Genomic DNA, 25,721 nt, shown 5'->3' on the forward strand with positions numbered 1-25,721 from the left:
TCACATTCCTCACTGTGATGGTTGGCAATAAAGTTCAGTCATCTTCCTCCTTTGTTCACCCACGATCGGGGCCTTTGAAACCTCCGCAGTCGCCGCTGCCGACAGTCCGATGTTCAAGCCCTCTTGTCGAGATCATCAAAACTCCGGCATCGGGATGAATTGGAACACTCTGCAGAATGGAGCTCCCAAGTCGGCTTCTTCCTACCGGAGACCGCGGCTTCACGGCGTTAAAGTCCACAGGTCCAGCGGTCAGATCTCCGCTGGCGACCCTCGGCAAAGGATCGCAGCTCCCGATGTTAAAGTCCTCGCCGCGCCCACGGCTTGAAGCTCCAGTCCCCAGGAACGTCCGCACCACTCCACGTTGTAGGCCGCAGCGGGGGACAGAGATGCGACATGGCAAGAAATCGCATCTCTGTCGAGGTAAGTGACTGAAAAATGTTTCCCCGATTACCCCCACCACCCCCATCTAAAACAAACCAAGAAACACTAAATCATACTTTTAAAACATACTTAAAATAATAAAAACAGAGAGGGGACTGACAAGTTGTTGGCGAGGCAGCCATCGTGGTGGCATCACCTGATGGAGAAATAGTGGTTTCCTCTCACACTCCAAAGACGTAAAGGTTTGTAGGTTAATTGGCTTCGGTAAAGATTGTTAATTGTCCCTACTGTGTAGGATAGTGCAAATTGTACAAAATCTACAGCAGTTAAAAGATAGCACCAGAGGTCAGGATTAAATCAAGGTTGCTGGAGTTGCAAGGTAAATGGGTCCAATAGCTGTACCACTATGATGACCGGCCCTCGTCCTGAATAGATATCTGGAATTTTTGAATCGTTTGGATTTAGTTCTCTTAGTCAATGCGCTGGAATGTTTGCTGACAGAATGTGGTCATCATTTTTAAAGAGAGCTTGAGAGGTATCAACTGAACAGAGGTATCAACTGAAACTTTGCTGCTGAATTCGGCAATGACTATCCAAATGGCTACAGACGACTAGGCTTCTATTGTTTTTAAGTGAAAGCAGAGAGTTTACAGTGGATTTCATTCATTGCTCTTGTCTGGTACACACACTGTAGACGGGTGACGTACATCTAATTTAAAAGAAAACTTAGGTAGACAAAAATGCTGGAGAAACTCAGCTGGTGAGGCAGCATCTATGGAGCAAAGGAAATAGGCAACGTTACGGCTTGAGACTCTTCTTCAGACTGATGTGAGGGTGGGGCGGGGGGGGGGGGAGAAGAAAGGAAGAGGTAGAGCTGAGAAGGGGAGGACTAAGTTGGGACTACCTGGGGTGCAAACCGCTGGGGTGCAAACTGCCCAAGCAAAATATGAGGTGCTGCTCCTCCAATTTACGGTGGTCCTCACTCTGGCCATGGAGGAGGCCCAGGACAGGAATGTCGGATTCGGAATGGGAGGGGGAGTTGAAGTGCTGAGCCACCGGGAGATCAGGTTGGTTATTGTGAACCGAGCGGACGTGTTCGGCGAAGCGATCGTCAAGCCAACGCTTGGTCTCACCGATGTAGAGCAGCTGACATCTAGAGCAGCGGATGCAATAGATGAGGTTGGAGAAGGTGCAGGTGAACCTCTGCCGCATCTGGAAAGACTGCTTGGGTCCTTGAATGGAGTCAAGAGGGGAGGTAAAGCAACAAGTGTAGCATTTCCTGCGGTTGCAAGAGAAAGTGCCCGGGGAGGGGGTGGTTCGGGTGGGAAGGGACGAATTGACCAGGGAGTTACGGAGGGAGCGGTCTCTGCGGAAAGCAGACGGGAGGAGATGGGAAAATGTGGCAAGTGGCGGGATCACGTTGGAGGTGGCGAAAATGTCGGAGGATTATTAGTTGTATGTGACGGCTGGTAGGGTGGAAGGTGAGGACAAGGGGGACTCTGCCCTTGTTACGAGTGGGGGGATGGGGAGTCAGAGCAGAGTCACGGGGTATAGAAGAGACCCTGGTGAAAGCCTCATCCATAGTAGAAGAGGGGAACCCCTGTTCTCTGAAGTATGAGGACATCTCCGATGCCCTGGTGTGGAACACCTCATCCTGGGTGCAGATGCGGCGCATGCGGAGGAATTGGGAGTAGGGGATGGAGTCCTTACAGGAAGCAGGGTGGGAAGAAGTGTAGTCCAGATAGCCATGGGAGTCAGTGGGTTTATATCAATGGTACACAAAAAAGCTGGAGAAACTCAGCGGGTGCAGCAGCATCTATGGAGCGAAGGAAGTAGGCAACGTTTCGGGCCGAAACCCTTGGGTTTCGGCCCGAAACGTTGCCTATTTCCTTCGCTCCATAGATGCTGCTGCACCCGCTGAGTTTCTCCAGCTTTTTTGTGTACCTTCGATTTTCCAGCATCTGCAGTTCCTTCTTAAACGGTTTATATCAATGGTTGTTAATCCTGATAACAGTGGTTGTTATCTCTGAAGCAAAAGAAAACTTATTTTGCTTCAGAGATAACAAAACAAACTTCTGCATTCAAGGATTCCAGAATTTCCCTCTATTGTGTTATTGTGAGGACCTCTAAATTATTCTACTCCGTACAAAGATTAAAAAGAACAGATTCAAAAGTGCAATAAAGGCCAAAACCGGTCCATCTGGATTCACGCTTCACTCTATCCAGGCAATTCTACAGATATCAAGTGAACAATCTCACTCATACACACTTCTAAGGTGTCCTTAGGGAGCATGGGCCTTACTGTTGACAATATTTTGACAGATGGCCAATTCTCTATTTGGCAGTTTGTTAAGTTTATCATTAGCTGTGTTATGCTTATTTAAAATTTCATTGGCAAAGTTCATTTATTAGTCTCCTAATAAAATTAAAAAAGGACATCATGCCAAGTAAGTTTTGGCAACAATATCGCAATATCGCAAATCTATAGACGCACCATGAACATTTCCAGAGTTATTTTTGAAAGGGAAAAGACCTCTTAGATTTTAACAATCCCATGAAAACAGGTAGAGCTCTCAGGGAAGATAGTCGTGTCACCATCCTGGACTCTTCTCAGGGGGCGCCGTCCTGTATGGTATGGCTGCCCAGCTCTGCAGCTGTCCGTCTTTTCACCTCTTTTTTAAAATTTTTAGTTAGTTAAAGTGTTTTTGTTATGGAGTTCTAGTCTTTTTATGTGGGGGGTGTGGGGGGGGGGGGGGGGGGGGGAAGGGGGGAAACTACCTTTCAGGGTCCCTACCTGGTCAGAGAGGCAGCTTTTCTCCGGGCTGCACCGTCGACCCGTCCTCGCGGCCTACCAGCGGGCCTGGAGCGGCGTGTCCTGAGGGGACCGCCCAGAACCTCGGCTTCGGCGGCGGCACAGTGCTGGAGCGCTATTGAGGAGCGGGCGATGCCTTGCCCGGGTCGCCGCGCTGGAGCTCCGGTGAGCTGAAGACCGCCGAGTAAAACATCGCGGAGCTGCGGGCGGCGGCGCTGAACTTTTCAACGGGAGCCTGGGATCTCGCGATGAGATCGCCAGTAGTGGAGCTCCATCTGGCGCGGCCTTGTTGGCTTCGGAAGCCGCGGTCTCGAGTAAGGAGGCGACCGTTCCAGGTGTCTCAAGCCGCTGAGAGGATTCTCCCGACGCCGGAGCACCATCACCCGGCGAGAACGGCCTGGAACATCGGGCCTCCGTAGCGGCGACTGCGGAGGCCTCAATAGGCCTGACTATGGGTGGACATGGGGATGGGACTGGACTTAGTGCCTTCCCTCATAATGGAAACCATTGTGGGGGGATGTTTTTTATGTTAAAGTTCCTTATTATTGTCATGTTTGTATTCTTTTTTTATGTGCTGCATTGCCAACAAGAATTTCACTACACCTAGGTGTATGTGACTAATAAAGAAACCTTTGAACCTTTGAACCTTTGAACTTCCTCCTGAACGCTGCCACATTATCACGAGCCGTGTGCAGCATTGGGAGGTTTCCTTGAAGTGACAGGTTCAAGGCATTCACCTCGGCGAAGAAGTCAGCCAAGTAAGCAACCTTCATCACAAACAGTTCACCCTGCAGCTTTTCATGAAGCTGATTCTCCTTCTCGGTACACCCTCTCTCCAAGAACAGCGCTATTTCCTCTCGAAGTTGAATCAAACGATTGAGAACTTTACCACGCGAACGCCAGCGCACCTCTGTGCGGAATATCAGAACAGTAAAATCAGTGCACAATTCTTCACACATCACTTTGAAGATTCTTGAGCTTGTTGCGCTCCCTTGGATGTGGTTCACAATCTTCACCACATCTGAAAGCACTTCTCGAAGACCAGGAGGGAGAGTCTTCATCGCTAAAGCATGGTGATGTATCATGCAGTGGGTGAAGGAGGCATGGGGAGCGACATCCATCACGAAGGCTTTGAAGCCGGATCTGCATCCGAACATGGAAGGTGCCCCATCTGTACACACCCCAACAAGTTGTTCCCAGCTAAGCTCATGTTTGATGAGGAAGGTTTCCAGCATTCTGAACACATCTTCTCCCTGAGTGGTAGTGGCCAATGGCTCTGAGAACAGGTACTCCTCATTCATGGCTTCTCCATCGAGGTAACGAACATAATAATAATAATAATAATGGATGGGATTTATATAGCGCCTTTCTAATACTCAAGGCGCTTTACATCGCATTATTCATTCACTCCTCAGTCACACTCGGTGGTGGTAAGCTACTTCTGTAGCCACAGCTGCCCTGGGGCAGACTGACGGAAGCGTGGCTGCCAATCTGCGCCTACGGCCCCTCCGACCACCACCAATCACTCACACACATTCACACACATTCACACACAGGCAAAGGTGGGTGAAGTGTCTTGCCCAAGGACACAACGACAGTATGCACGACTAGCAGTTGGGAACATGAGGTAACATCTGTTGACTTGTCCAGTTGCGGTGAATACACTGGACTGCTCTTCACAGTGCTCACTACTTGCAGCAGAATCTCATATCTGAGATTTGAATTTTGACTGTCATTCGAAAGCAAATCTGCCTGAACTTGTTTGACTGCTGTTCCCCCAGCACCAATTTAGCTGCTTTGACCATGGCTTGATAAGCTCTTCACCGATGGTGTGAGGTTTCTTAGTCTGTGCGATTCGATAAGCAATCCGGTATGAAGCCTCCAGCGCTGCTTCATTTTGACGAGCGTAGTGACCTGTCGAATCGATGCGGGAACCTTTGCGTGCGGCTTTTTTTCCTTTGAAACAGTCCACGCCCTTCCCCGCCAGGTCGCTTTGACAAGACTCCAAATGGATCTTCAGTTTGTGGGCTTCATGCTCTCATGGCTCAAAACCTTGACACAGATACCACATTGTGGCTTGACCATGGATTTTTGAACAATGCTCGTGAAGCCAAACTTGAGAAATGCTTCACTGTACGTACGCTTCTCGGCAGACATGGTTCACAACACACACAGTTTGTGTGTGTATACGTGTGCGCATACACAAACAAAATACTGTGTGTGGTATGTACCTTTGTTAGGTTCCTAAAAATGGGCTCAAAAAAATGATTTATTATTTATGACCCCTTCATGACCCCCGGAAAACCCCCAAACAACCCCCAGGTTAAGAACCGCTGTTCTAGACCAAATGGGGCCTGTTGGGTCCCTGTCACATGGGAGGTCTGGTCCCCCAACACAACCCGTACCCCCAACACAATATTTGACCACTCACCCATAGCCCTCATGGGAGGCCTGGTTCCCCAACGCAACCCATTCCTCAACGCAATATTCCATCACTCACCCGTTTCCCCAACGCAACCTGTTCCCCCAACGCAATATTCCACCACTCACCCATAGCCCCCAGCTGCACAGGGGCTGCTCATTTTGCCTTAATCACCCTCCCTCATTTGAAACTTTAAAAAAAATTCTATGTACTGTGACTTTAAAATATATTTTAAAAAATGCACCCTCCCTCCATCCCTTTTAGTAATACACTAGACCAAGTGGGACCCGTTGGGTCCCTGTCAGATGGGAGGGCTTGGTCCCCCTTTGCAACCCGTTCCCCCAATGCAATATTCCACCACTCACCCATAGACCCCATGGGAGGTCTGGTCCCCCAATGCAACTCGTTCCCCAACGTAAGATTCCACCTGCCTCCCCCAGCACTGGACTAAAAAAAAAAATTCCAATTGCACATCCCCTGCCTCCCCCAGCACTTCCAATTCAAATTATACTACCCCTGGCCCCTCCCCTCCTGTGCTGGCAGGAGCAGGAGCAAATGTTCTTTGATGGCAATATTGTTGCAAATGTCGGGGGACTGTGACATTCCATTCAGGTGGAAGCACAGAGTGTTCCTGGTTTGCAACTTTGTGTGGAAGTTTGTTGTAAGCTGGGGCTGCAAGGATTTAACAGTAAAAATTTGGCCTTTTTAAACTTTGAAATATCAATAACTTGTGTAAAATAAAATAAAATCTGAAGGAAACTTGACAAGGGCAACGACGGGGAAAAGCTGAGTAAGGTTCTGTAAATATTTTAGCGCTACCGTGTACCATTTTGGCGTAGATATGATCACACACACACACACACACACACACACACACACACACACACACACACACACACACACACACACACACACACACACACACACACACACACACACACACACACAAACAAGACGAGAGTATTAATAGTATAGTAGACCAAGTGCAGACCCGTTAGGTCTGCTCCCCAACACACCCGTTCCCTACCCGTAGCCCCCACGGGAGGCATGGCCCTCCAACTCAAGCCATTCCCAAACAAAAGATTCCAGCACTCCCCTTGCCTTCCTCAGCAGTGATCTTTAAAAAATCATCAGTTGAAGCTGGTCAGTTAGTAATTTAAGGTATTTTAATTTTTTTAAACTTTAATCAGTATTGTCAAGAAATAAAGCATAAAATGTTCAGTGAAAGAGTCCTCTGCGACGGAAAAAAAGGGTTCAGAATATGTAAAAATCTTGTAAAAGTTGGCATTTTTAAAGCTTTAATCACGAATAACATGCCAGAGATATGATTAAATCTTCATTCAGGCTTTTCACTGCTTGGTGCGCCATTGTGATGTCATCATTTGAAGCTGTTGTTTTTAATTTCAACGTTTTTTGACTTAATCAGTAATGAGTCGAGAATACAACGAGAAATAAAGCATGAAATGTTCAGATAAGGTCATCCCGGTCTCTACGAGAAAAATGTCAACCGGAATATGTAAGAATGTTATCGTTACCATGTAGTTTTTTTTGTGAAGATGTAAAGACAATCACATATACACACACATATACACAAGATCAGATTTTTAAGAAGTACTAGACCAAGTGCAGACCCGTTGGGTCTGCTCCCCCAATGGTGTGATCCCCCAACCCAATATTCCACCATGCACTCGTCTCCTCCAATGGAACTGAAGCCGTTCCCAAATGTAAGATTCCAGCACTCCCCTGAGCACCTCCCCTGCCTGCTGCAGCAGTGAAAGGTTCAGAGTGTTCCTGTCTTGCAAGTTTGTTTCGAAGTGTGTTGGAAGCTGTTTCGAAGTGTGTTGGAAGCTGATAGGAAGGAGCAGCCGTCAACAAATCAAAAGGCAGAAAGTCAACGAATCAAAAGGCAGAAAGGCAGCCGGACGGACGGCAGCCGGACGGATGGCACGAGAGTTTTATAGATAGATAGATAGATATGATAGATAGATATAGATGTTGACATTAACCCCATTGCAATATATATTTAATATTTGTATTTCAGAAATTCATCCTTACCGTACCCTACGTTGAAATAGCGATTCTTCAATCAAGCTTGATATTCTAGAGGCAGGCAATCTAGAGGCAAGTGAATTAGTTTAGCGAGCGGGATACTGACAACCACATCTCCTGCTCCCCTTCCCCCAGTGATCACCTCCAACAATCTGATATCTTATTGGTTGTTTGAGGCATCCAGTGCTGGGCCTTGCTTTGAGCCCCTCAGACTCAAAGGCAGATCTGCTTTGAAGTGACAAGACATGACATTTGCCTTGGCAATCTTTGCTTTAAAAGCCCTGCCCCAGCGGGAGATTGGGCCGCAACATTTATACATGTTACATGCATATTTATTCTCAAAGACTCGTTTCACAATTTCACTGAGCATTAGACTTTGTGTGTGTGGTTGAACATTTCCTTCGTGAGTTTTCCACCAAAAAGGTACTGTAATAAGTTTTGAGATGAAAATTGATGAATGGGAATCAATGGTTCATGTAAAGATATTATAATGGATTTTATGCCTGTAAGATGGTGTAAAATCATGACCAGCAAACTACCTGTGCTTTGTTATCATTGACTTTTATTCCTACTGGTTGAGTGAAAGAAGTGGATTAACTCAGGTAAGCAGTGGTAGAGTTGCTGCTTCACCCGGGTGTCAGAAACATACCTAATTACAAATCTATGTGTGAGATAGGAGCGGCATAATGGCACAGCGGTAGAGTTACTGCTTTACAGCGCCAGAGACCCGGGTTCAATCCTGACTATGGGTTCTGTCTGCACGGAGTTTGTACAATCTCCCTGTGACTGCCTGCATTTTCCTCGGGTGTTCTGGTTTCCTCCCACACTCCAAATATGTACAGGTGTGTAGGTTAATAGGCTTTGGTTAAAAACTCTAAATTGTCCCTAGCATGTAGGATAGTGCTGATGTACAGGGATCCCTGGTCGGCATGGACTCGGTGGGCTGAAGGGCCTATTTCTGCACTTTCTCTAAATGGCATGGTGATGCAGCGGTGGAAGTTGCTGCCTTACAGCGCTTGCAGAGCCGGAGACCCGGGTTCGATCTCGGAGACAGAGACCTGATAATGACCTTTGCCATGAATAAAGATTTCTTCAGAAGAAATTGTGTTTGAAAAACAAAATTTGACATATATTCCCCTTCAGATATGAAATTATCGGCAGGAAAAATATTAGCTCAGGGCCTCTGTACTTTAAAAAATAAGTACTCTACAAATCGTGGAGATTTACATCGATAATAAACTTCTGGGTATTGATGCTGGAGGCCATGCATATGAAGCTTTGTCCTTATGGGTAGAGTTTTATTGAACCATACAAGTCACATCTGTTTGAAAGCCAGAATATTTAATATTTACATTGACAAATCTTCCAAAAATATGTTGGGAACAATATAGTATGTGTTCCTATAGCCATCATGTGCAAACATGCCTGCTATAGTAATGCTGAACCTGCATGTGGTGGGTGAAGGCTCCTGACGCATTTGGGATGAAATTGTCAATGACTCCTTTATACTTTTTGTAAAATTTGACGACAAATAGTAGGGACTGAAATGGTTAACACACGAAAGCAACATTAATTTTTGGATTCCTATTTCTGGGGAATAATTGTCCCCTCGGGATCATTGGTCTTGCAGGTTTGGAGCATACTTTGTGGGAGGGCAACAAGTACTAACATTATGGCAATGAAGGTGGTCAGTTATCAGGAATAACATTATCATAATCAAAACACTTGAAGAAATAGAACATTAACTTGGCTATTGCATTTCCATTTTCATTTACCCACCCATGCATATGTGTATTTTTACAATACTGGAGAGATTTTTGCGTAGAACATTAAAAATGTCATATCTCCACTGTTTCAAGTAGTGTGGTGTTCATTTTTTCAGGGATTGTTACTCCAATGTGCTAGAGATAGTAGAGATAAAATCAAGAGTTGTGAATTTATGGAATTCCCTGCCACAGAGGGCAGTGGAGGCCAAGTCACTGGATGGATTTAAGAGAGAGTTAGATAGAGTTCTAGGGGCTAGTGGAGTCAAGGGATATGGGGAGAAGGCAGGCACGGGTTAATGATAGGGGACGATCAGCCATGATCACAATGAATTGCGGTGCTGGCTCGAAGGGCCGAATGGCCTCCTCCTGCACCTATTTTCTATGTTCCTATGTTTCTAATTTAGGAATTAAATGATCGATTATCTATTGTTGAATGGTTTGATTTTAGATGTAGATAACTTCCATAAAAGCTGACTTATCACTTGATCAGTATATATCCCCGGGGCTGATTACTTTAGGCTGCTTAAACTCAAATTCTGTCACAAAATGCATAATACGCGCACCTGATCATCTCTAGTTCTCGAAGATATGATCAAAAGTGAGTGAATCAGCTAAATATATGCACAGTAAGACTGCCTCTTAAAACTTTTGTGTGCGAAGTTGCTGGAGTATGGGGTTTATTGTTAACGGCAACAAGAACATTCTGGCGACTGATGCCACGGGTGAAGCAAATAAGTCTTTCTCCTCATGGGAGCTGCCATTGGAGACCTGAATGAACAGCCATTTATCTCTTTAAAAATAAAATCAGATTGAGAGATTCTGAATAAGACACCACGGGGTTGGAAATATGTCAGAATGACAAATTCCAGGCAAAATCTGTACGGAAGGAAATTTGAAACAGAAAGATTGTGTTAAAAGATAAGGGAAAAAGGAGGTAGAAAGACTAAAGAAATAGATAATCAAATTTTGTTTAAAAATCTCCATTCTCTTTTGTATTCGCCTCTTCCACCCACATCCCTCTTTCGGCTTTACATTACACTCATCTTTTCACATTATCTGGCATTCTTTTGACTCCTTTTCACCTCTAAGCTTTGTCACTTACTCTACCCATCTCCCCATCAGATATTTCCCACCTATATCCAGCTATCACTTGTTCACCTCTACCTCTCTTTTCCAGTTCTCTCCCTACTGCTCCAATCAGTCTGTAGAACTGACCCGACACTATACACTGTCAGTCCATCCTCCCCCCAGCATTTTTGTCTACCTTCGATTTTCCAGCATCTGCAGTTCCTTCTTGAGCATGTTGATGATGTCATTACATTTGTGAAATACAATGGGACATTTGACAAAGGAATGAGAACATATCTAGGCCTAATGCTAAAATGAATTGTGAAATTGAGATACCTTGGCTCAACCAAAAAGCATTATTGTGATTTATTCCCTTTGCAAAATATTTAAACCCCTTTTTGCATACTTTATGCACACCTTTTCTTGCTGGACAAAGAGTAGCAATGGGATTTGCATGCTGACCCAGGTAAAATGACTCAGCATTGATTACATTATCTGAAATTAGGTCAAATGGGCCAATGTTGATATGAAAGATGGGGGTAGGGTGGATGATGAGGTGTGAATGCCACACGTCTTTTCCTCTAAGCATGGGGCAGCATACAGGTGGTCACGACTCATGTGCCAATGCACCCAGTAGCTGCTTCACGGATTGTCCTGCTGCTACCAGTTCATTGAAACCTCACCTGTGTTGAGGGCTGCCAGTCATTAATTTTAATCAAAATACATTTACAATGGGTAACTTTCATCAAATAGACTGGTAACAGTGGGAGATATTTAAATCACACAGGCCGCACTATTTTCTCCTTCTTGAATTATGTGTAACTGTAAATGCTGATCTTCTAATCCAATTATGTTGATTCTGTTATAATATGTGCCAAGCTTATTGATGATGTGCAAAATATGATCAGCAATTCACTCAGCAGGTCAGGCAGAATCTCTGGAGAACATGGGTAGGCAATGTTTCAGGTTGGAACCCTTTTTTGTTCCCATCGAAACATTGTCTATCCATGTCCTCCAGATACGCTGCCCGATTCGCCGAGTTACTCTAGTTCGTTGTGTTCTACACAAGTCTCCAGCATCTGCTGTCCCCTGTGTCTATCAGGAATTGATACATGAGTAATGGCACTGGGGCATGGCAACAGGAAGGGCCCAATCCATTTTCCCACTTGGTGAGATAGGAATTGTTTGGAAATGTTGTAAAAATATATGAAAGACGGCATACATGGATTTTCTCCTATCCAGTTTCTCGGCTCAAAATTTAAAACTTTTCATAGTTAATTTTCAGCACCAGAAAGGCAGACAGCAGAATTAAATTACCATGTTGTTAGAGGAGTTCTTAATCAAGAAATGATTTAGTGAATGTTTAGTTCATGTGTATCCTGAAAGCACATTATCGCATTTCAATGGATATGTTGACCTTGTTGAGCTAATGAAAGGACATTTCAAACAAAGTTTTTGATTAAGTGTACATTGGTCCTCACTTAATGTAGCTGTTTAATTGGCACTTCGATAAATGTTGAGTAGTATTTGCCTTACTATTTTCTTGATCGCATTAAAACTAAATAGTAAGACCACTTCTTGGGCAGCCCACAGCATAATACATGAAAGTACTGCCACATGCTGTTAGGATTTGATAAAGGTTAAGGATTTGATTCCTGTGGAATGAATGGAGGAATAGGCAACTATATACCTTTCAAGACTAAGACCTTGGTACCAATTTAGAAAGCTTTGTCTTTCTTCAATTTGCTTCATATTTAATTTAGTTTAGAGATACAGAGCGGAAACAGGCCCTTCGGCCCACCAGGTCCGCACTGACCAACGATCCCCGCACATTAACACTATCCTACACACGCTAGGGACAATTTACATTTATACCAAGCCAATTAATCTACAAACCTGTGGGTCTTTGAAGTATGGGAGGAAACCGAAGATCTCGGAGAAAACCCATAGTCGGGATCGAAATCGGGTCACTGGCGCTGTAAGGCAGCGACTCTACCGCTGCGCCACTGTGCTGCCCCTTTTATAATTCTTTCCGGGTTGTTGGCATCATTGATAGCATTTAAGGTATTTCCTACCACTGGTTTTTCTGCCAACATTATTTTCTGCCCACTTAAAATCAAAGTAGGTTGATACATTTTAAAGGAAAACTAAAAGCCATCTCTTTCGGAGAAAATGATCAAATATCCAGTTTTTTATTTACTCCCATTCAAAAGATATCCTTTGCAATTCCTCGCATTTATGTTGCTGACGAATATGAACCTGCAGATCAACATGGTCCTGACCCAGCAGTGCTGAACGAGTTTGTTCAGGAGGCCAAAGGAGAGCTGCTGTGGGGAGAAATGTTCTACTAATGCAGTAGGGACTCATTCAAGTTGTGATTGAGGATTTAAAAGAAACATTATTTCCAATTTAACTAATGTGTACTTCATCAAGAGTGCTTAATACTGATATCAGATGCCCCAAATTCCTCAACACAAATGTCATTTAGCACCAACCCGACGTAATAAAGTTAGCTTTGGTAGACATCAAATTATTTAAAAAAGGGAGATAAGTATGAAACAAGTAGCAATGTTAGAAATAAGTGTTATTTTAATATGGATTGAAAACAGATTAAAGTAGAACAAGAAAAATAAAGAGGAAAATTTGAATGAAATGAAGGCAATAAACCACAAGGCAAGTAGATATGTGAATATCCACACAAATTCTGCAGTGTGTGCGATTTATCCACTTCTGACAGGGGGCTGGCAAAGGTGGTTGATGGGAAGATTTTTTTTTAACTGACTAATATGTTTACAATACTGATTTATTACTCGTGGTGAAGGATGTGGGCCAACTTTTAAAATACAATTTGTCTCTTACCGACAATTTGCTGGTTAAAGCCTTACATCAAATAAATATTAAAGTGTTCCAGAAGTATGTCACATGGTCAAATATGTCAGATGAGTGTGGTCATTTTTTATGCTTAAACTCGATTTGTAATTGATAAAGCACTGTTATCATCAAATTGAATGGAATAATGCCCCCATTATAATTAAATTACTATCAAATAATAATTTTCCTGTAATTTTGTGACTAATTCTGGCTTTTTTTTATTTCTGACTTGAATCTTTTTTTGATTCATATTTAATTTTCTTTTCTAGAGATTATTACCCACCCATAAATCATGCTCACCGCAGCTTTCCCCTAATCATTAAGTCAAATTTTCTGAACAACTTATTCACTTGACTATCAACACCATGTGATTTTTTTTCCCCAAATCTGTTTCTTGATCCTGCGGTCTTGAGTAATGGAACATCCCTGCTATGTTAGTAATAACCCAAATTAGCGTCATTGAGAGATTCCAGATTCTTGATAAATTTACGATTAAAACACTGGAGAAATTAGTGCCCAGGGTGGAATTCCCCCCTAATATTAGGACTGCTATGTCTTGCAGCAAAGATTGATGATTAACACTGTTTTGCTACCAGATCCCAGCCAGACTGAACAATTTCTGCACAAAATACGATAACAGCAAGGGGTGCTATATGGTTCTTACAAGTGATTATATGTATTGGATGCCAGTGAAGTAAAATTAGAAGGCTTTCTATAAATAGTCAGTATAATGCTACTTCCACAGTCAAACCGCTCAGATACATGGTGTGTTATTGGAACTTTCAATTGATTAATAGTGGATTTTAATTCTAGTCATCTACAAAATTGTGGAAATCCTGGTCTCCTAGGATTTGCTTGTAACTTTATCAGTTGGAAAATGTTAATGGGAGCCAAGAGTTGATTGGGATTACAATATCCATCATATCCAACGTGACAGTCTTGACTCAGTGACAAAGCTCAATGTTAATCATGAATCCAAATCCAGTTCCAATGTTTAGAGCAGATAATTAAGTTTGACAGTTCATTCGGGTACTGAGGGAGTGCTCTTTTAGAAAGGCCATTATACAAAGGTGCCGATGGATGTGGAAAACACAATTTTTAAAGTAGTGTTGCAATTACCGCATTGTTATGGCCAATATTTACCTCTCAGTCAAAATAATTAAAACAGAATGGGTGATTATCTATGCATTGTAGAACTTTGGTGTGGATACTGCCTAATATGTTTCACCACATTTCAACATTTCAATACTTCATTAACATTGAATTACTTGCAATAACTGGAGAGGTTAGGAAAATAATCTAAATGTCTTTCATATTTTTGAATACCTATCCTCCAGGATTACTAATGTGTAGTGTAAATATGTGGATAGAATGGTTGGTCATGAGTTTTATTCTTGGTAAACTTTACAATTAAAACACATGAGAATTGAGCGTTCAGATTGGAATTTCCCCCCAATAGTAGGACTGCTATTAATACTTAAACTATGAGTTCCTGAGCTTGCCATCACTCCTTGTGAGGTGCAAACTTCATCCATCCCAAATGAATGAAGGAAAAATAGAAATGATGGCTTATGGCCCTCTTGAATGTTAGCCCAGTAAAGCACTGGCAATGACTCTTGAATACATAAACTTTCTATTTGAATTGACTCCATTTTCTAAGGTATCATGTTGAAGATAAAATAGCAGAGGATAAAAAAGGCACATACCCTTAACAGAGATGAATTCCATATCTACATAACCCGTCATGACAGCAATTTAGAGGCAGGATATTTCTATTATTTATTCAAAATGATGTTCTCCAGAACTTCTAAGGTTATAAGGTTTTTGAAAAAAATCTTTGCATGTCAGATAATTAAAATGTCATTGAAATATTAGAAAATTCAGTTGTTCAGTCTTCAAACTGAATCAATCTGAAGAAGGGTCCCAGCCTGAAAGATCATCTGTCCATCCCCTCCACATGTGCTGCCTGATCCATAGAGTTTATCCAGCACTTTGTGTTTTACTCTAGATTCTAGCATCTGCGGTCTCTTGGGTCTCCATTGTTTCTTATTTGAGTACCATGTGATACACTGATCTATTTTAATGAGCAATATAGAGAATGAAATGCTTCAGAATTATGATGAGACTCAAGGTGAATCAGTCAACCCATCTTGCATGTAAATGCTATCTATCATTTATATGTTACATTTATCTGATGTTTATCCATATGTACACATTCATACTAATGACACAATTACATCTTTCAAACATTGGGAATGGATTAAGCCTCCACCTCTTATGGTGCGAAGCTCAGTTCAAGAATTAAGAATATGGATAACCTCACGTCCGCTCTTTTTTAATTGAGGGAACATATTTTTACGTGCCCAACTTTGACTGGTTTTTCATAATAAGATGTAGATTATGAATCTAGAATTGATGTAATTTCCAAAATCCCATCTTGGTTACTGGTCCCTTTGGTCAATTGCAGAGTGAAAACACAGTAGCTTTGAAATCAGTGGAGGGAAAATATTTCGCTGGCCTGTAATAAACAAATGAGAAAATATATAATTTGCATTTATTAAAAGCTTTATTGACCATTTGGATTTCCCAAATGACTGCTGAAATGAATATCAATATACGTAAATAATATACGCAAATAATTTGAAACTAACCAACAGTAACCATATTTTGTACCATTTATCAAAAACTCTGATTAAAACGAGGCATCTTATCAGCATATGGATGGAAAAGATTATTTTAAGTTGGAATCATTCTACTCTGGTTCATAAGTTAACAGATTCCCAATGAATGTAAAATAATTGGATCTTGGACTTTCTGACAGAGAGACCGCAGTCAGTCCGTGTTGGCAAGAATACCTCAGGCTCGATCACGCTGAGCACCGGCTCCCCTCAAGGCTGTGTGCTCAGCCCGCTGTTGTTCACATTGCTCACACATGACTGTGCTGCCAGATTCAGGGACAATAAGATCATAAAATTCGCGGATGACACAACAGTGGTGGGACTCATCAGCGGAGACGACGAATCAATGTACAGGGAGGAAGTGGAACAACTAGTGGACTGGTGCGGCAAAAATAATCTAGAATTAAATGTCGACAAAACGAAGGAGATGGTTGTCGACTTCAGGAGGGCGCAGCCAAAGCATACACCCCTCAACATCAGTGGCACTGCAGTGGAGAGAGTGGAGAGCATAAAGTTCCTCGGTGTGCAAATTACAGACAGCCTCACCTGGTCCAGGAACACCACTGGGACCGTCAAACGGGCCCATCAGCGACTGCACTTCCTGAGGAAACTAAAACAGGCCTCACTTCCCACCAACATCCTCAGGACTTTCTACAGGGGTATGGTGGAGTCTGTACTCACGTACTGCATAAATACGTGGTACTCCACCTGCAACTGCTCGGACAGGAAGGCTCTGCAGAGGGTAGTGAGGGGAGCAGAGAGGATCATTGGCGTCTCCCTACCCTCGGTACAAGAACTGTTCCAGAGCCGCTGCCTGAAAAAAGCTCAGAGAATTGCTAAGGACAAACTGCACCCCCTCCACATACACCTGGATCTCCTGCCATCAGGCAAGAGATATCGAAGCATCAAAGTCCGGACTACAAGACTGCTAAACAGCTTCCTACCACAGGCTGTGAGGCTGCTAAACAGTCACTCTGTACTCACAGTCACCTGATTCTGCGGCTGGCACGGACACTTTAATAACTGGCACTGGCCACTCAAATCAGTTGCCCCGGACATTTTTATGATTGGTTTATTGTATTGCAGTCACAGACAACCGTGCCTCACCCACATCACCACCCGTGTCAGGGGGCAGCACCACTGCAGCCAAAACAGGCTTAGACGAAACCGAAGGACACAGCTCCTCCCCATCAACCTCCACAGGCTCCTGCTCATGGTACTGCTTCATCATGTTGACATGACAGAGCTGGGTCTTACGCCTCCGATCAGGAGTACCAATAACGTAATCCCTCTCACCAACCTCCTTAACCACCTGATAGGAACTGCTATACCGAGCCTGCAGACTGGAACCAGGAAGAGGCAATAACACCAGGACCTTGTCACCTGGAGAAAAATTCCTACTAGAAGCCTTCCTGCCGAACCAGTCCTTCATCCTAGACTGAGCAGAAGCAAGATTACCCATTGCCAGTTCGCATGCCCTCCTCAGTCTAGACCGAAAGGTACAGATGTGGTCTAAAATACTACGTTTTGTATTCTCCTGCAACCATTTCTCCTTCAGGACCCTCAACGGACCACGTACAGTATGCGCGAACACCAGGTCAGCAGGACTGAACCCTAAAGACTCCTGCACGACCTCACGCACCGCAAACATAACTAGATGAACCCCCTCATCCCAGTCTTTTTCAAACTCCAGGCAGTAAGTCCTCAACATAGATTTCAAAGTCTGGTGAAACCTCTCGAGAGCTCCCTGGCTCTCAGGATGATACGCACTGGAGTAACAATGCTTAATATCTAACAACTTCATTACCTGACCAAAAACCTTCGACATGAAGTTGGAACCTTGGTCACTCTGCACAACCTTGGGCAAACCGAACAACGAAAAAAACTTAGTGAGAGACTTCACAAGGGTAGGGGCCGTAATTCTACGCAAAGGGACCACCTCCGGAAAGCGGGTAGACGCACACATAATTGTCAATAAAAACCTTGTTGCCCACCCTTGTCCGAGGTAGAGGGCCCACACAATCAACTAGAATCCGCTCAAACGGCTCACCGACCACAGGGATTGGATATAAAGGCGCAGGAACAATCGATTGGTTCGGCTTTCCTGCCACCTGGCAAATGTGACAACACCTGCACTGCTGTTTCACGTCCTATTTCAACCCTGGCCAAAAAAAATTCCGTAAGATACGGTCATACGTCTTATTGACCCCCAAATGTCCACCCAGAGGTCCATCATGAGCCAAACAGAGTCTCTCGTCCCTATACCGACGAGGCATCACAATCTGATCAACCACGCTCCAATCATCATGCCCAGATATATCCAAGGGAGACCACTTTCGCATCAGTAAGCCCTCCCTTAGAAAATACCCCTTTGCTGTGGAATCCATATCCCCCTCAGGCATCGCGCAGTCGAACAGATCAGATAAACCTGGATCACTCTTTTGCTCCTCAACCAGCCGGTCACGTGACAGTGACACCGGCACATTTCCAGACACTATCCCATCTTGAGATGTAGAAACACCCTTCACAACACAGGATCTATCATCCTGATCCCCTAAAATGCCCTCACTCAGGTCCACCACATCCCCAAACTTCGCCTGGCTCTTAGCCATAGCCCTCGTGACAGCACAAGCTGCGAAGACCCTCGGATGCTGCATAGCCACTCTATCCGGACTCTGCACCATCGGAACAGCCGTCACCTCAGGAGTAACTAAAACTCTACCTCCTGCCAAATCATTCCCCAAAATCACAGAAACTCCTCCAACGGGAAAACACGGCCGTAACCCAACAGTTACCCGGCCTGAAACCAACTCGGACTCGAGACTCACGGTATGCAAAGGCACTACCATGCCATCCATCCCGAATCCTACCACTGGGACACTTGACCCAACCGATGATTCCCCAGAAAACGGCAGTACACCATCCAATATAAAGGACTGAGTAGCACCAGTATCACGCAAGATGGATACTGGAACTCCATCACCCCCATCCTCTAGAGAAACAAAACCATTCATGATGAACGCAGAATAATTCCTACACTCATCAGACTCAGGCACCTCAGGAACCACAGGTGTATTCTGTGTACCCACCAAAGCCACAGGCTTTGCATCCTTCTTTTTCAGAACGGGACACGACTTTAACATGTGCCCTTTCCCTCTACAATAGTAGCACACAGGACCTTCCTTAGTCCTCAAATTTCCGTCAACCTTATCAGCTCGGACCTCCCCCTGTATCAACGTGCTGCCACTTGCAGGCACAGAAACAGCTTTGACACTGCCACCGGCGACACCACCACGATCAACCGGTCGTGCACCAAAACTATAGGATCGCCCAACAAAATCAGATTTATGAGTCAATACATACTCATCTGCCAACACCGCGTGCTTAGACACCTCATTCACCTTCTGCTCATTAAGGTAAATAGCAACCCTCTCAAGGAGACAGTTCTTAAAGTCTTCCATAATCATCAAGGCCCGCAGTAGCTCAAAATCCTTCACTCCTTGAGAAGCGCACCACCTGTCAAAAAGTGCCTCCTTCTCCCTAGCAAACTCCACATAAGTCTGACTATCAAACTTCCTAAAGCGCCGGAACTTCTGCCGGTACGCCTCTGGAACTAATTCATAAGCCCTTAATACTGTAGACTTCACACACTCATAGTCCAGGCTGCTTTCAACAGATAAAGACGAGTACACCTCCCGTGCTTTACCCACAAGGACACACTGCAATAGCAAGGTCCACACGTCCCTAGGCCACTTCAAGGACAAAGCCACCCGTTCAAACACTGTGAAATACTTGTCCACATCCTCCTCACGAAACGGGGGAACCAGGCGGATGTTCTTGCTCATATCAAACTCCCGTTCCCTAGAAGAAACCCGGGAATTATCTATTTCTTTTTCCCGCAGCTGAAATTCAGCCCTTTTGGTTTCCTCCTCAAGCTCAAGCCGTTTCATTTCAAGAACATGCATGAGCTCTTTCTCTTTTAACAAAGAGGCAATTCTCTGTGACTCAAGCTCCATCTCCTTCAGTTTAATGACGGCCTCCATGTTCTGAACTGGCTGAACAGAAGGTGGGGGACTGTCTGTACAGCCAGGCAAAACCCCACCCTCCACCAACGCAGCCCACAAATCCGATTTAATGGAGTGTTTCTTTGAATGCTTGTCAATAGGCACAGCATAGTTCTCAGCCAGCAAAATCAAATGCTCCTTCGTACATTTATCAAACAACTCCCGACTAGGAGCCTCAACAAACTCTTTCACCTTAAATTCCATCTCTAATGTAGCACCAAACCACCAGCTAAACCCTGGGCACCAATGCTACCACAAACAGGGAAGAAGAAATTCCCTCACAACACAGACTGCCTCAAAGCAGGGAAGAAAAAATCCCCTCACACCTCACCTCAGTCACCTCACACCTCAGTCACCAGAAGCCTACCAAAAAAAACCCAAAAACGTCTAGGGTCCTCAAAATCCCGGACGAGCCCCCATTTTGTTACGACTCCCGAATGCAGGTACTTCAGAGCGGCGTAACATAATTCAAAAACCAGGTTCAAGTTCAAAAATCTTTTAATTATTCAATGGAACACAAAACCCAAACCTGATTTAAACAACCCAGTCAGGGATATGGATGGACTAACAAACAATTAAACAGTGCTCCAGCCAGCCACGTAATGGGCCGTCGAACCGGAGACTCTAAAACCTGCCTAAAGAGATATAACCCTGAAACAAAATACCCGAAAACACTAAGGTCAGACCTTATCCGTCCCAATTCAATATTTGTTAACAAGTAATGGTAAAAGTACACAAAGTTCTATGCCATGTGGCCAGGCCTTCCTCAGCTCACACCAGTAGGCTGCTCACAAGTCAGGGTCTACGAAGAAGAGAGAGAATCCTGGGAAACTCTGGTATTTAAGCTTCAGATGAGTCACCCGTCACCTGACGCAGCTTGGCCAATCGGGTACAGGAGCCTTTAACCCCTTGATTCCAGACTCACAGCAACGAGGCCTGTACTCGGGAGAGAAACAGAGAAAGTAAGTACATAGCATTCACCAGGGGAGGGGAGCGCCTAACAGTTAGTTTCAAATTATTTGCGTATATTACATCTATATATTGCCTTAAAATGTTAAATGTCATCACCAGTCAACCATTAGGACGTTCACATTGTTTTGTATCATAATACACTATCAAAGGGAAGTTTTCTCTGAAAAGGTTTTTATCTGCTTTCGTATTAATATTCCATAATCAAGTGCAATTAACACACTAATGTAAGGATTTTGAAAAAACTATAAATTGCTTGCATATGTTTACAAATCAGACATGCATTCAATAAGTGCTTTTATTAAGGAACTTTTGGAAAATTATAGTAATTGCAGGAAAATAGAAATATAATATGAAAACATTGTATGATTAAAATAAACAGAAAATTATAAAAATATTATATGGTTTAACGTTCCAGAATTCCTTTGAAATTATCTTGTTTCCAATCCAGTATATCAGGCATAATCTGTCACATGTTTTTTTCACCATGGAATGAGCGACATGTTCACATTGAATGAACCTTTTCACCGATTCAAAAAAACAACCTGCAAGCGTCTATGCAAAAGGGAAGATGAATATCCCCTTTGCAAGTAAATTGGTAGTTGTTGTAAATCACCTAAATGTCAATTGCCTAAAAATTCAACCAAGTGTAATGGTGCTGAAAGTGGTGTATAGTTAGATCAGAACTGTAGGCACTGCTTCCGAAATTAATTTCATTGATGTCAAGGCAATAGTCTTTAGTGACCAATTCATCTGTTTTTGGTTGTTTTGACTGATTTATATTGCTGCAGGATCCTTAGCACTTAACAGTCAGGGAATGGTACCTCATTTGGAGTATTGCACCTCAACTAATGGAACAGACCTCTGCTCCAGTAATGAACTGTCAGCTTACAATAGGTGCTTAGTTTCTTTTAATAGATTGGAATAATAACCATTTGATTCAGGTTGAGCCAAGTTAACTTTCATTCTACAGCTCTCCTTCATTTTATGCCTGGAGTTGAACACCATGCAATCAAAATGTTTGCTGGGGTTTCATGTTCCAGAATTATGATCGGTGATCCATACTAAAAGCCTATAACTCTGGTTGCTTGGTTAAGAAAAGTGGTAAGTTTGCCAATCCTGAGGTCTATTGGTCTTCCTATAGATTGAATACTGCTGGCATGTACATTAAAAAATAGTCATCTGAGTTATACAGGTTATTGGAACCCAGAAAACCCCATGCTAAAGAAAGTGAGCAAGATTTTTTTTAAAGCCTTACTTTTATGGTAAATAGTCCACTGAATGAAAACATAATGAGGCTATGACATAAATAGCTATATCTTATTTTCATAGCTGTAGTTCCAGCAAATAAATGGAGAAACCTATTGTAAAACTAATGAGAGCACTTGATTCCATCCTATCCCACCACTCCAGTTCATTCTGACCTATATCTGAGATGCCGCACATGCCCTTTAAGTCTTCAATACCTTTCAATTTCTAGACCCCTATTGCCTCATCTTTATCATGGACATCCAGTCCCTTTACACCTCTATCCCCCACAAGGAAAGTATCAAGGACCTCCGGTTCTTACTTGAACAGGGACCCACTCAGTTTCCCTCTGCTAACACTCTTCTCTGCCTTCGTGAACTGACCCTCACCCACAATATCTTTTCTTTTGACTCCTCTCACTTTCTTCAAGTTAGGTGCGTGGCCATGGGCACTGAAATGGGTCCCAGTGTGCCTGTCTTTTTGTTGGTTATGTCAAACAGTCCTTGTTCCGAATGTACACTGGCATCACCCCCCAACCCTTTCTCAGCTACATCGACGAATGCATTGGGGCTGCTTCCTGCACCTGTGCAGAACTTGTTGATTTCATTAATTTTATGACTTTCTTCCACCCTGAAAGATATTGTTAAGCTTGAAAGGGTTTAGAAAAGATTTACAAGGATGTTGCCAGGACTAGAGGGTGTGAGCTATAGGGAGAGGTTGAGTAGGCTGGGTCTCTGTTCCATGGAACGCAGGAGGATAAGGGATGATCTTATAGAGGTGTATTAGATCATGAGAGGAATAGATCGGTTAGATGCATTCTTTTGCCCAGAGTAGGGGAATCGAGGACCAGAGGACATAGGTTCAAGGTGAAGGGGAAAAGATTTAATAGGAATCTGAGGGGTAACTTTTTCACACAAAGGGTGGTGAGTGTATGGAACAAGCTGCCAGAGGAGGTAGTTGAGGCTGGGACTATCCCATCGTTTAAGAAACAGTTAGACAGGTACATGGATAGGACAGGTTTGTAGGGATATGGACCAAGCGCAGGCAAGTGAGACTAGTGTAGCTGGGACATTGTTGGCGGTGTGGGCGAGTTGGGCTGAAGGGCCTGTTTCTACACTGTATCACTCTATGATTCTATGACCTCAAATTCACTCAGGCTATCTTTAACAACTCTCTCCCCTTTCTTGATCTCCCTGTCTCCATCACAAGGGACAGACTATCTACTGCCATCTAGTACAAGCCCACCGACTCATACAGTTATCTAGATTACACCTTCTCCCATCCTGTCCCTTGCAAAGGCATTGTCCCCGATGCTCAATTTCTCCATCTCCACCATATCTCTGGCTGAGGAGATATTGTGGAGGCTTTCCATTCTATGAGGCTTTCCATCGATGAGGTTTTCCATTCTAGGACTCTATTTCTGGAGTGATGGAGGTTGAGGGGAAACTCGATGGAAGTATATAAACCTATGCGAGGCATCGAAAGGATAGACAAACAGAACCTTTGACCAATGATGGAAATGTCCAACGTTAGAGGGCATAACTATAAGCTGAGAGGGGAAAATATAATGTAGATGTGAGGGGCAAGTTTTGTGTTTTACAGAGAGGGCGGAGGGGGCATGAAACTGCAGGTGCTGGTTTTAACTGAAGATAGACACAAAATGCTGGAGTAACTTAGCGGGGCAGGCAGCATCTCTGGTGAGAAGGAATGGGTGACGATTCGGATTGAGGCCCTTCTTCAGACTGAAAATCACGAGAAAGGCTTTTCCGTGATTTTCAGTCTGAGGAAGGGCCTCGACCTGAAATGTCACCAATTCCTTCTCTCCAGAGATGCTCCCTTTCCCCCTGAGTTACTCCAGTATTTTATATCTATCTTCCTATCACTTGCCAGGCTTTGTCCTGTGTCTCCTCTGTTTTCGCTATCTCCCTCGCCCCCCCCCCCCCAACACTCAGTCTGAAGAAGGGTCCCTGCCTGAAGTATCACCTACCCTTGTTCTCCAGAGATGCTGCCTGACATGCTGACCTACTCCAACACATTGTATCTTACTTTGTAAACCAGCACCTGCAGTTCCTTGTTTTTCCAGAGTGCATGTGTCACTGGGTTTTAATATGTTATATCATAGATGCAAGTTGGGATGATTTGACAAGAAAATCTAGTAATTTAACATTTTGCAACCAGATAAAGTCACAGTAAAGTCTGGCAAATGCAAAGAAACCGAGATTAATGAACGGTAAAAAGAGATGAGTGAATTGTTCAAATGCGAAAATGGAAAGTTAAATAATAAACCTGCCAGGGCATTAAAGACAGGACCCAGTAAGAATGAGAAACTGGAGGAAATAAGCATTAAAATATAGTACTTGAGAAGTTAGTGAGACTGCAGACATAAATCTCAATGACCTAGTAATGTACTTTGGGTGTCATGAAGGAACAGGCTATAAAACGATTGGATGCATGTCATCATATTTCATCTTTTTAAGAGAGGAAATAGGGAGAAATGGGGAAACTATGGACCAGTAAATGGTAAAGAAAATGTTGGAATATACAATTGTGCAACGATGGAACAAATGGGAAGGAACAATGGGATTAAACAAAGTTAGCACAGTTTGGTCATTTGAGACCAGTGATTTGACAAACCATGTCATAATCATCATAATCATACTTTATTAGCCAAATATATTTTGCAACATATGAGGAATTTGATTTACCATACAGTCATACATACCATACATACCGTTAGTATGTTCAGGGATGTCAGGACTGTAGTAGTAGGGATGTCAGGACTGTCTTATGAAGAAAGACTGGATAGACTTGGTTTATACTCTCTAGAATTTAGGAGATTGAGAGGGGATCTTATAGAAACTTACAAAATTCTTAAGGGGTTGGACAGGCTAGATGCAGGAAGATTGTTCCCGATGTTGGGGAAGTCCAGGACAAGGGGTCACAGCTTAAGGATAAGGGGGGAATCCTTTAAAACCGAGATGAGAAGAACCTTTTTCACACAGAGAGTGGTGAATCTCTGGAACTCCCTGCCACAGAAGGTAGTTGAGGCCAGTTCATTGGCTATATTTAAGAGGGAGTTAGATGTGGCCCTTGTGGCTAAGGGGATCAGAGGGTATGGAGAGAAGGCAGGTACGGGATACTGAGTTGGATGATCAGCCATGATCATATTGAATGGCGGTGCAGGCTCGAAGGGCCGAATGGCCTACTACTGCACATAATTTCTATGTTTCTATGTTTCTATGTTTCTATGTTAGTCATACCAATAAAAAGCAACAAGACACACAAAATACATCTATCTATTTATACATAACTAAAACTCTGATCTTGTGCTCTTCCGGTTTGTGTGGTTTATCTATTTGTGCAAAAACAGAACACAATAGGGTCCGCGGTGGG

The 25,721-nt window shown here is 43.5% G+C and overlaps 1 long non-coding RNA gene across 1 annotated transcript; it reads left to right on the plus strand.

Moving 5' to 3' along the window:
• Nucleotides 1–87: 87 nt before the first annotated feature.
• LOC116988929 lies at nucleotides 88–17,430 on the plus strand. Its single transcript, XR_004416143.1, has 3 exons — nucleotides 88–248; nucleotides 1,449–1,452; nucleotides 17,420–17,430. It is a non-coding gene; the product is annotated as an uncharacterized LOC116988929 (long non-coding RNA).
• Nucleotides 17,431–25,721: the final 8,291 nt, after the last annotated feature.

The sequence above is a fragment of the Amblyraja radiata genome, chromosome 1 (genome assembly GCF_010909765.2).
Source record: "Amblyraja radiata isolate CabotCenter1 chromosome 1, sAmbRad1.1.pri, whole genome shotgun sequence".
In the NCBI taxonomy this organism is placed as follows: Eukaryota; Metazoa; Chordata; class Chondrichthyes; order Rajiformes; family Rajidae; genus Amblyraja; species Amblyraja radiata.